The sequence below is a fragment of the Anoplopoma fimbria genome, unplaced genomic scaffold (assembly GCF_027596085.1).
Source record: "Anoplopoma fimbria isolate UVic2021 breed Golden Eagle Sablefish unplaced genomic scaffold, Afim_UVic_2022 Un_contig_13870_pilon_pilon, whole genome shotgun sequence".
In the NCBI taxonomy this organism is placed as follows: Eukaryota; Metazoa; Chordata; class Actinopteri; order Perciformes; family Anoplopomatidae; genus Anoplopoma; species Anoplopoma fimbria.
Window position 1 is genome coordinate 27,501 of NW_026549461.1, and position 11,892 is coordinate 39,392.

General features: G+C 37.6%; 1 pseudogene; it reads left to right on the forward strand.

Moving 5' to 3' along the window:
* The window catches only part of LOC129114778 (thyroglobulin-like), a 26,243-nt pseudogene extending 25,990 nt beyond the window's left edge, over positions 1-253 (forward strand).
* The last annotated feature ends 11,639 nt before the right edge of the window (positions 254-11,892 follow it).

Genomic DNA, 11,892 nt, shown 5'->3' on the forward strand with positions numbered 1-11,892 from the left:
TACTAACTCGTCGTTTACAGCCAGCTAGCTTATCCATCTCCAGAGGAAAACAATATTAAATCTAAAACAGTTGAACAGATCATTACTGTGTTCATTCGAGGTATAATTGCGACTCAGGGCTTAAAAAGTTTTCATTTCCCAGGTGTGTCGGGGGCGGAGCCTGTGTTGACCCCTGAGCTCCCACTGGTTGCCCCATCCAGCCAATCACAGACTGAGAAAGACGCCTACAACTAAACCGATGACATCATCATCATCATCATCATCACCCCTTCCTCCTTGTGACATCATCACAGTTTCCTGCCTCCAGATTCAGTTTGATCCCAAACAGTGAAGAAATAAAAACGACTGCTGTCTTAATCAATAATAAAATCATTTTAAACTCTTAAACTCTCTGCTGTCGATTATTTATTTATTCAAGTCCACATTTATCACACAGCTTTAGTTATTTTACAAATTAAGATTTTTTTTTGACATACTATATGATTCATTTTTCATGAACCTTTTCGACAAACTATACCACAACTTTCTTTAGACCTTTTTTATGACTTCGTTATAGTATTTTTATGAAATGTTACACCAAAGCTCAAAGGATGAGACAGAAATAAGAGACAAGATCACTTACAGATAAACATTTACAACATAATCATAAATAACATCAAACGTGAAAGTCAATAATAACACATTCAATGATGTATGAATATGTAAAATACTGGCAGCAAACAAAACAGAACAGCATCAGTGAGGGACGAGAAAAGAACTCGGGTGACTCTGACACATGAAGACATGAAGACAAGAAGACACATGAAGACACATGAAGACATGAAGACATGAAGACACATGAAGACATGAAGACAAGAAGACACATGAAGACAAGAAGACAAGAAGACACATGAAGACATGAAGACACATGAAGACATGAAGACAAGAAGACACATGAAGACAAGAAGACATGAAGACATGAAGACATGAAGACAAGAAGACACATGAAGACATGAAGAAGACACATGAAGACATGAAGACACATGAAGACATGAAGACACATGAAGACATGAAGACACATGAAGACATGAAGACATGAAGACAAATGAAGACAAGAAGACATGAAGACAAATGAAGACAAGAAGACATGAAGACACATGAAGACATGAAGACAAGAAGACACATGAAGACATGAAGACACATGAAGACATGAAGACATGAAGACACATGAAGACATGAAGACACAGAAGACATGAAGACAAGAAGACATGAAGACATGAAGACACATGAAGACATGAAGACATGAAGACACATGAAGACATGAAGACATGAAGACATGAAGAAGACATGAAGACATGAAGACATGAAGACATGAAGAAGAAGACACATGAAGACATGAAGACATGAAGACACATGAAGACATGAAGACAAGAAGACATGAAGACATGAAGACATGAAGACACATGAAGACATGAAGACATGAAGACACATGAAGACATGAAGACACATGAAGACATGAAGACACATGAAGACATGAAGACACATGAAGACACATGAAGACATGAAGACAAGAAGACATGAAGACATGAAGACATGAAGACATGAAGACACATGAAGACATGAAGACACATGAAGACATGAAGACACATGAAGACATGAAGACATGAAGACATGAAGACACATGAAGACAAGAAGACACATGAAGACAAGAAGACAAGAAGACACATGAAGACATGAAGACAAGAAGACATGAAGACATGAAGACATGAAGACACATGAAGACATGAAGACACATGAAGACATGAAGTCACATGAAGACACATGAAGTCACATGAAGACATGAAGACATGAAGACACATGAAGACATGAAGACACATGAAGACATGAAGACAAGAAGACACATGAAGACATGAAGACATGAAGACATGAAGACATGAAGACATGAAGACATGAAGACAATGAAGACATGAAGACATGAAGACATGAAGACAATGAAGACATGAAGACATGAAGACATGAAGACACATGAAGACATGAAGACACATGAAGACATGAAGACATGAAGACACATGAAGACATGAAGACACATGAAGACATGAAGACATGAAGACACATGAAGACATGAAGACAAGAAGACACATGAAGACACATGAAGACATGAAGACAAGAAGACATGAAGACACATGAAGACATGAAGTCACATGAAGACACATGAAGTCACATGAAGACATGAAGACATGAAGACATGAAGACACATGAAGACATGAAGACATGAAGACACATGAAGACATGAAGACATGAAGACACATGAAGACATGAAGACATGAAGACACATGAAGACATGAAGACACATGAAGACATGAAGACACATGAAGACATGAAGACACATGAAGACATGAAGACATGAAGACACATGAAGACATGAAGACATGAAGACACATGAAGACATGAAGACACATGAAGCTGATTCTGCAAAAACAAAGAGGAGCCGGACAAAGGACACATTTTTATTACACTTATTTTAAATATTATTATTATATTATACAATTCTATGAACATTTTTTAACATACTATACTATGACGTTTTTTCAACATATTATACTATGAACTTTTTGACTTTTTGGGAAAAAAAATGTTCCCATTATTTTTGCAAGCCAAACAATCAGTTGATTAATGGAGACAATAAGCAGCAGATTAATCCACAATGAAAATTATAAAGTCCTGCTTTTACATTATTGCAAAATAGATAATAAGGCATAATAATAATCTTATGATAGAATATATAAGAGCAGAACAGTAACCACCTTTAACAATTACAGTAACTTTACTCAAACTCTTTCATTTATTTTTATTCTTTTGATAGAATAGTGTGTGTGCATCAACAGCAAACTCTAAAATCTGTGTTTTTCAGTTGATTAAACTTTACTTTGTCACTTTTCCAGTTTTGAAAAGTTTTCCCGAAATTTAGTCGTGGCTTCAGTTTTCAAACAAGGTCAGCTTTCAGATAATTTAACTTCCTCTGAAGGTGGATTTTTAATAATTTCACACACAAAAAAGAAAGAGAACAGTTGAAGAGCAACTTAACATCTTATTTAAAAAAAACATTTATATTCATTAATCCATAGAAAGGTTGTTTGTGGTTACAGTTTTTTTCCATCGCTAACGAGCGCTTACCTATACTTAAAATACTTTTTCTAAACTCTTAACACAGACTTACACCTACAAAACACAATTGGCCAAATAGATCATTTTCTTCTCAAAAGCACATTTTGTTAACTATATACGAACTCTTCATTTCAAAATAGAAGACATCTTTCTTTGCACACACTAACTTTACCAAAACACTGGACATCTGACTCAAAATGAAATTATTCTTTCAAAGAATAACTCTTGTTTTCACTTCACAAGGAACATGCAGCCAATCAAAGTACACCAGGTTTCAAAATACTGGCTATTGTGGACATTACAAAAACTGCATAGACTTTTATGTTTCAGTTTTACAGGTATTTGCATGCAAAACATGCAATCCACTGTTTTTTACGCCAAATTTTTTGGTTGGGAACTGTACTGTATATCCACATGTAATGTTCACATTCAAAAGCATTCCAGTAAAAAGCGAATCAGTTTTTTTTTCTTTACTGTTTACTACAGGAGGTATAGTAGAAATACTGTTTACAGTATGATACAACAGAAAACGTTTTACAGTATTGTTTAAAGTTAACAAAATATCCATGAACAAAAAAGCAACAGCAAAAAGCCCAGTAAAAAGGAGAACTAAAAAAAAGCACAAAATTCCTTTATCTAATCCCTGCGATCTTCAGGGTTAGGCCACAAGTTTTCATCCACATCGCATCTGATGTTATCCAAGGCGATACACCTTGGATAAAACCGCTTGGAATGCCTGATCCACCCTTGACAATCATCAGCTGTGTGTCAATTATTCAATTGTTTGTTTATTATCAGCTGAGATATATTGTTTTAGAACTGATATTACTGTATTACAGAAGCAGAGGTTTTTATACTGTATCTAAGGTTTGGAATATTGTGTTTGCAATTGTGGGATGTTGTGTGTTAACATTTGTAAATAATACAAAAACAATCCATCATTTTGTTTGGAGGTATAGCTTGTCTGTTAAGAAAATGTAAGCATTATATAAATGTGTTCACTGACTGCATATTGTGTGAAAACAACATGAAATGTGTGAATGGTATGGCCACAAAGGACCGATGTTGTGCTAATCGTGTTTAGAGTTTTGAAAATGTGACTACTGTTTAGAAAAACGCTTGTTAGCGACTGAAAAAAACTGTAACAGCAGCGTTTGTCTTTGGTTTAAAGTTTTGAACCTCTGACCACTCCCAGCTGTGATGTCACAGTGTCCTGGAGTACACCTGTACATCATTGCTGCCAGGTGAGAAGTCTGTAAACAATTTAATAAAGTTATTAAAGGACGAGGGGTTATCTTTAATAGACAGGTGTTTCTCCACCTCCACCAATCACAGTGAGCCGTGGTGGTTTTCACCTGTTTCTCTCAGCTTAGCTCCGCCCCCTTCATCTCATCTAAATGAGACAGAAACTGTGGAGAGTTCAAAGCATCAAATGACAAATAAACTAGTTAAATGTGTTCAGGTTCTTGTTTAGGACACTTATAATATAAATTATAAATACGGTTCCTCATTCCAAACTATTCAAACTTTGATCACAGAGTGGTGCTCTGGTTTTGCTCTGCATGCTGGGAGTGTGCCAGGCTCCTCCTCCTCCCCCCTCCCTCCTCCTCCTCCACCTGTGCAGGTGAGGCAGATGTATAAAGGACTCTTTCTCTGGATGGAAACAGACTCCTGAAGCCGCTCACACTGAGATCTTTGTCACAAACTGTTGGATTTCCTGCAGAAAGATGGAGACGCTGCTCGCACTCGTGATCGCTCTCTCCGCCACCGCCTCAGGTAAAAAATAAATAAAAACACTCTCAGCTCACCTGATGCTATTTGATTTCTACTTTAATAGTCAGTTTGTTTCACTGAGGCTGAAAGTGGAATGAAAATATCTGGATGATAGAAAAGTTCAAACTAAAGAGTTAAAAGAGATCAGAGAGAAATCAGATCAAAGACTGTGGAGGACGAATACACCTTCCTCAAAACAGGAAGTCTGGGAGGTTCAGTAGAATCTCTTGTTTAAGGCTATCATCAATTATTCTATTTATTATTTATTAATCTACCGATAGATTAACTGATAGATTATTAAATCAATAAAGAGTCACCATACACTGAGAAACGTCCTTATTTATCTCCTGTATAACTGGAAATGTATATATTTGAAGGATGTGAAATTCAAACTAAGATGGACTTTGAAATTAGATTATTAATCAAATGTTAGGTAACGGATGTGAGTACAGTGTGTTTTGGTAGATGAGTCTGAATAATGAAAAATTGATGACTGTTGGATATTAAACATTTCTGTTCAGATGAAAAATAGTTTTTGCTAAATTCTGTATTTATGGTCATTGGACCTCAGATAATAACATTTGAATCGTCTGTTCTTAACTCTCTCTTCCTCTTTGTCGTACGCTGGTCTCCTACTGATGAGCCACGTCAGATTCATCAGACACTCCTAACTTCAGATGATTTGAACTATAAGCTAAACAGGGAAATGTCAACATTTGCATGATGTTTAATTAACATATGGTTTTCCAACTCAACATTTCTGTTTTTGTTGTGGTCGTTCCTCTTCTTGTTCCTCTTCTGTAAAATAATTACATTTACAATCTGTGACAAACTAATGCTTTGGTAACAGCAGACAAATGTCACATGACTCATACGACCACGAAGAGGAAACTCATTTTATATTTAACGACACAGAGGCTCCAAACCAGAACTGTATATAAGAAAGGAACCAAGTCACTGTGATACCCTGCTTTATGGTCTATTTGACTCTAAATGGACCATAATTTACGACCTCCGGCTGTTCCGAGTGAAGCCACTGCTTCTCATCTTAAAGCTGCATTCTCTCTGCTGTCCACCAGGGGGCGACTCCTCTGGTTGTATAGAAGTCTATGAGAAAATGACTCTACTTCTCTCTTGATTTATTCCCTCAGTAAACATTGTAAACATGAGTTTATGGTCTCAATCTCTAGTTTCAAGTCTTCTTCAATACAGCATGATGTTCATTTAGTAAATGATGCTCCATTTAGAGTCAAACAGACCATAAAGCAGGGGATGCTTTAGGGCGGGGCTACACACTGATTGACAGGTCCACACCAGAGACGTATACGCGTCTCTACGTCACTCCTCCTCAGTCCTTATATGGTCACTTCCTGTTCACTGGTTGCAAAAAAACAAGATGGCGACGGACAAAGTGCCGAACTGGAAGCTCCAAAACATCAGTCTACAAACCAATGGGTGACGTCACCATGACTACGTCCATGTCTTATTACAGAATATGGTTCGAGCAAAGACGGCAAAGTTAATGACAACTTTCAACCTTGACAAAAGAAGCTTTGACAGATTTACCACCTGTGAACATGTTATAATCAGATTTGTTAAATATTAATTAAACACATTGGGAATGACCACATTTCTTTTTCCTACTTCTCGTTCTTTAGTGTCTTCAACTATGACAACCATCTCACCGTCAATCAGTACCACAACAACTGGTCACAACGACACCAAGTCCACTTTCAGTGTCACCAGTACCACAACAACTGAATCCAACCACACCAAGACCACTCCCAGTGTCACCAGTACCACAAAAACCAATCGCAACGACACCAAGTCCACTCCCAGTGTCACCAATACCACAACAACTGGTCCAAACGACACCAAGTCCACTCCCAGTGTCACCAATACCACAACAACTGGTCCAAACGGCACCAAGACCACTCCCAGTGTCACCAATACCACAACAACTGGTCCAAAAGGCACCAAGACCACTCCCAGTGTCACCAATACCACAACAACTGGTCCAAACGACACCAAGTCCACTCCCAGTGTCACCAATACCACAACAACTGGTCCAAACGACACCAAGACCACTCCCAGTGTCACCAATACCACAACAACTGGTCCAAACGACACCAAGACCACTCCCAGTGTCACCAATACCACAACAACTGGTCCAAACGACACCAAGACCACTCCCAGTGTCACCAATACCACAACAACTGGTCCAAACGACACCAAGACCACTCCCAGTGTCACCAATACCACAACAACTGGTCCAAACGGCACCAAGACCACTCCCAGTGTCACCAATACCACAACAACTGGTCCAAACGACACCAAGACCACTCCCAGTGTCACCAATACCACAACAACTGGTCCAAACGACACCAAGACCACTCCCAGTGTCACCAATACCACAACAACTGATCCCAACGACACCAAGACCACTCCCAGTGTCACCAATACCACAACAACTGATCCCAACGACACCAAGACCACTCCCAGTGTCACCACAGCAGCGCCACATGGATCCGCCGACGCAACAACCTCAGACAGAAAAGCAACAACCGTCACCGTGACAACCACCAATCCGAAAAGCACTACAAAAGGTTCTTCTGTAACCACGGCGACGACGAAGAGCCCTCACATGGGCTCTACTTCCACCCTGAAGACTGCGACTTCAACAGCAAACAGCTCACCGGTCTCAAATAAACCAATCACGTCGCAGGGCTCGACCCGAGCACGGCCCCGAGCACGGCCCCGAGCACGGCCCTGCCCCGGCCAGCGGCGGCGTCCCCGGTTGGGGGATCGCTCTGCTGGTGCTGGCGGCTCTGGTTCTGTTTTGTCTGCTTCTGCTGATCATCGGACTGGTGAGTCGGACGGTCGATTAAAGCACAAAAACATAATCACTGTTATTATTATAACTCAATTACTCATTAACTTTGGGAACATTTTGTACATTTTGAAGTTAAAGGCCACCAGGCCCACAAAGGCCAGATGGAGGTCTGGAGTCGGGGCTAAAGGAAAAGCTAGTGCGTCTTTAAATTTGAATTTTATACTCGGATGTCAAACTTTGTTATGCGCCACTGAGCTACTTTGATAGTAATGAAAGCTGTATCCAGTTCTCTTTATACGTCCACTGTTCAGTACAGGGCCAGAGTGATTAGCTTAGCTTAGCATAAAGACTGAAAGCAGGGAGGAAACAGCTCGCCTGGCTCTGTCCACGGTTCAAAAATACACCTACTGACAGCTCCGATGTCCAGTCATCCGTCACAGGAAACATTTCAGAGCTGTTTTGAGAACTTTTTTAGTTTTAAAACAAGTTTGGACTTCAGTTAAATGTGGTTAAAGATGCTTTGTGGCTGTTTAATTCCGCATAAATCTGTATTGCCTGTAGAGAGTATTTCAGAATACGTCCATATTAGGCAGCAAAAGTTAAGAAGACAATCTTAACCCGACTTCCTCTATAAACCATAATTTTAAATGTCAGCATATGAAGCAGTTTGGTAATGTGAGTCGTGATTTAGTCACTTTTTTCAGATTTTCTGTATTCAAACACAATAACTCCTCTTTCTTTATCTCTACAAACAAGATAAACTAGTTTTGATGACTCTGTGTTAATTTGTTATCAAACTAAATTAATCATAAATATTGAATTAAGTCAATGTCTATTACACTCCCTCATACTCGTAGTACTAATATGCAGACAGTATATAGACAAAAACATGTTTTTGTTCTGCAGCTGGTGTGGTGCTGCTGCTTTAGAGGGAGAAACGACTCCGGTTCCTATGACAACCTGAACAGCAGAGACGACATCCCTCTGTACACAACACACGGACGCTTCGACGGGCCCGACCGCAAGAAATACGTGAGTCAAACGCTTCTAGAAACAGATATCTGTGAGGATGTATAACAAAGCTTAGTCCTCACAAAGACAAATCACAAAGTTCATGTCTTCACAGGACGCTTCACAAACCTTCTGTTCTCATAACTGCAGTTAAACCAAACACACAAATTGTGTTTTCATGACTTTTGGGGACATAACATTGACTTACATTAATTTCATGGAGACTTACCTGAACCCTAACCATAACCACTACCAGCATAATCCTAAACCCAAACCTTACCCCTAACCTATACCTATACCAAAACCAAAACCACAAAAACACTAACCCTAACCCCTTAACCTTAACCTAAACCTAGACCGAAACCTTAACTTTAACCTTAACGTGAACCTAAACCTTACCCTTAACCTGAACCTATACCAATACCAAAACCTAAATCTAACCCTAACCCCTTAACCTAAACCTAGACCGAAACCTTAACCTTAACCTTAACGTGAACCTAAACCTAAACCCAAACCTTACCCTTAACCTGAACCTATACCAAAACCAATACCTAAATCTAACCCTAACCCCTTAACCCAAACCTAGACTAAAACCTAAACCTGAACCCAAATCTTACCCTTAACCTGAACCTATACCAATACCAAAACCTAAATCTAACCCCTTAACCTAAACCTAGACCGAAACCTTAACTTTAACCTGAACCTGAACCTTCAACCTAACCATATTCTAATCTTAAACCAAGTCTTTGCCTTAAAATGTTATAGTTTATGTTATGTGGACGTGCATTTTGTCCATAAAAGGAAGGCGAGTCCCCACAATGTGACTGTGTATTCAGATTTGTGTCCCCACAAGACAAGTTAAACTTACACACACACACACACACACACACACACACACACACACACACACACACACACACACACACACACACACACACACACACACACACACACACACACACACACACAAAGAAGGCAGAGTGTGTGTGTTGGTTGTGTCTTTGTGTGCTGTAATGTGAGTCCTGGGAAAGATTTTCTGTCTTTTCAGAGTTAATCTATTCACATTAATTCAGTCACATTGGGCTCGTTTATTCCAGCAGAAATAAACCAGTAAAAACATAAATCTCAACAGTCTGCAAAATGAATGAACATCAGTTTAACAACTAAACCCATCTTAACATATCTCATGCGTCCTGAACACCGAGGTGACGTGTGTTAAATATATCAACGGGCGTGTGTTGACTTCTTGTAACAGTAGTTCAGTTGTTTGTATTAAAATGAGTCACAGTCAACATTTACACAGGACACACTGAGCATTAATATCTGTAATGTGATTGTCCCCATGACAATATCTAAACGGACACACAAAGGGCGAGTCTCAGTGTTCATAGACTCAACTTTTGTCCACCTATTCAAAGTTTAGTAAATCATTACCGTCATGGAAGTGTTGGAGCACTTTTCTCACCGTTTTATTTGATTTATTTATATTCCAATACGACCTGTAGATATTCACAGTAAATTATGACCCGCTTATTTATGTTTTTGTTGATAAGTATTGTATAGTTTAAGTTTTTCTTTTGTTCAATTTTTCTTGCTCCAAGATCTTTATATCATTAGAAAAGTGAAACTGGTGTTAGTAAGTAGTGATTATAAATGACATGAGGATTGTTAAATAAATGAGCAGAATATCTTCCATAGTTTTTGTTACATTAATATCTGCAGTTCCCCGTTGAAGTATGCCTTCATGTTCTATTGTTTTGATGATTGTAGCTAAATTAAAATATTGAATCTGATATTTAAAGCTAGCGTCCATTCTGTTTGTTTCACTGATAAGAGGAAATGAAAAGAATGACTTCACCTTTATGCTTTTCTTTAATCACATTTATTAAGTATTAAACATTAAACAAAGTTGTACATTTTTAGAAATATATCCCTTCTAAATGGCTGGTTTACATTTCAATATAATATAAGTAGATGTGGAAATGAAAGTAAAAATGTTCAGGAATGTTTAATTATGCACAAATTTACTTGTTTTTTTACTTACATTAATTATTTACCTTACTCATAATGCTATTGTATTCTACTTTGCAATAGTGTCAGTATTATGTCTTTTAAACTTTATAATTATTTTTCTAGGTTTCTATTTTCATTCTATTGTTTCTTGTTATTCTTCTGTTGTAATTGTTAATAAAACTCTGGCACTAGAATTTCCTTCCGGGTTCATAAAGTTCTATCTTATTATATGTTATCTTATCTAAAAAACCTGCCGGGTTGTTCTAATTCTGTGACAAATGTCTTACAGGAAGAAATGGAAAGGCCAATTAAGAGCCGGACAGGAATGTACACGGTGAACCAATAGAGACGACTTCAACAAATGTTTTATATTTACATAGACCACGCCTTTTCAATTGTTTGTGCGTTTTATTTGTATTGCTGTTTGATTTTAATGAACATGTGACTCAATTGCAACATCTCATAGCTGCTTATTTATTGTTGTCTGTATTTAAAAAAGAGGCTGACAACAAGAAAATAAAAACATTTTGTGAAAAGAAAATGCTACAACTTGTATCGTGTATGTAAAGACACTTTTTAAAAACATGATATGCTAATTGTTAAATTTGTACATCTTTAAAAAATGATAATTTGCTTGATATGAATACAATAATATAATATAGACAATATCATATCTTAAGTAGTATTACTTTTATCATATTGTCACTTCTATTTTTGTATTACATATTTTCTGTATTCATATTTTAGAATTTTATTTACAATTGTTGTGCATTTCAAACAATTTTACAGAAGTGACTCTAAACTGGCATTAAGATATGAAAGTTACTCATGTTCATAATCATTTACATTTATTGACTCTTTACACTTTGTGCACATTTAAAACTTGTTATATTGTAACTTAAATGATTTCTTTATATCACACTGACTTGACATTGTTTGATATAACAGTCACTGTTGTCACTTTAGTTATGGGTTTGTTCATTTTTGTATTAAAAGAGTTTTCAGATCAATACCCCATTAAGTGACAATAATAAGGCATGTTTCCATTCCAAGTGCCCTGATTTCATCCAAAACAAAACACTTAACATAATAAAACATTATCTCTTATAACATTAGCA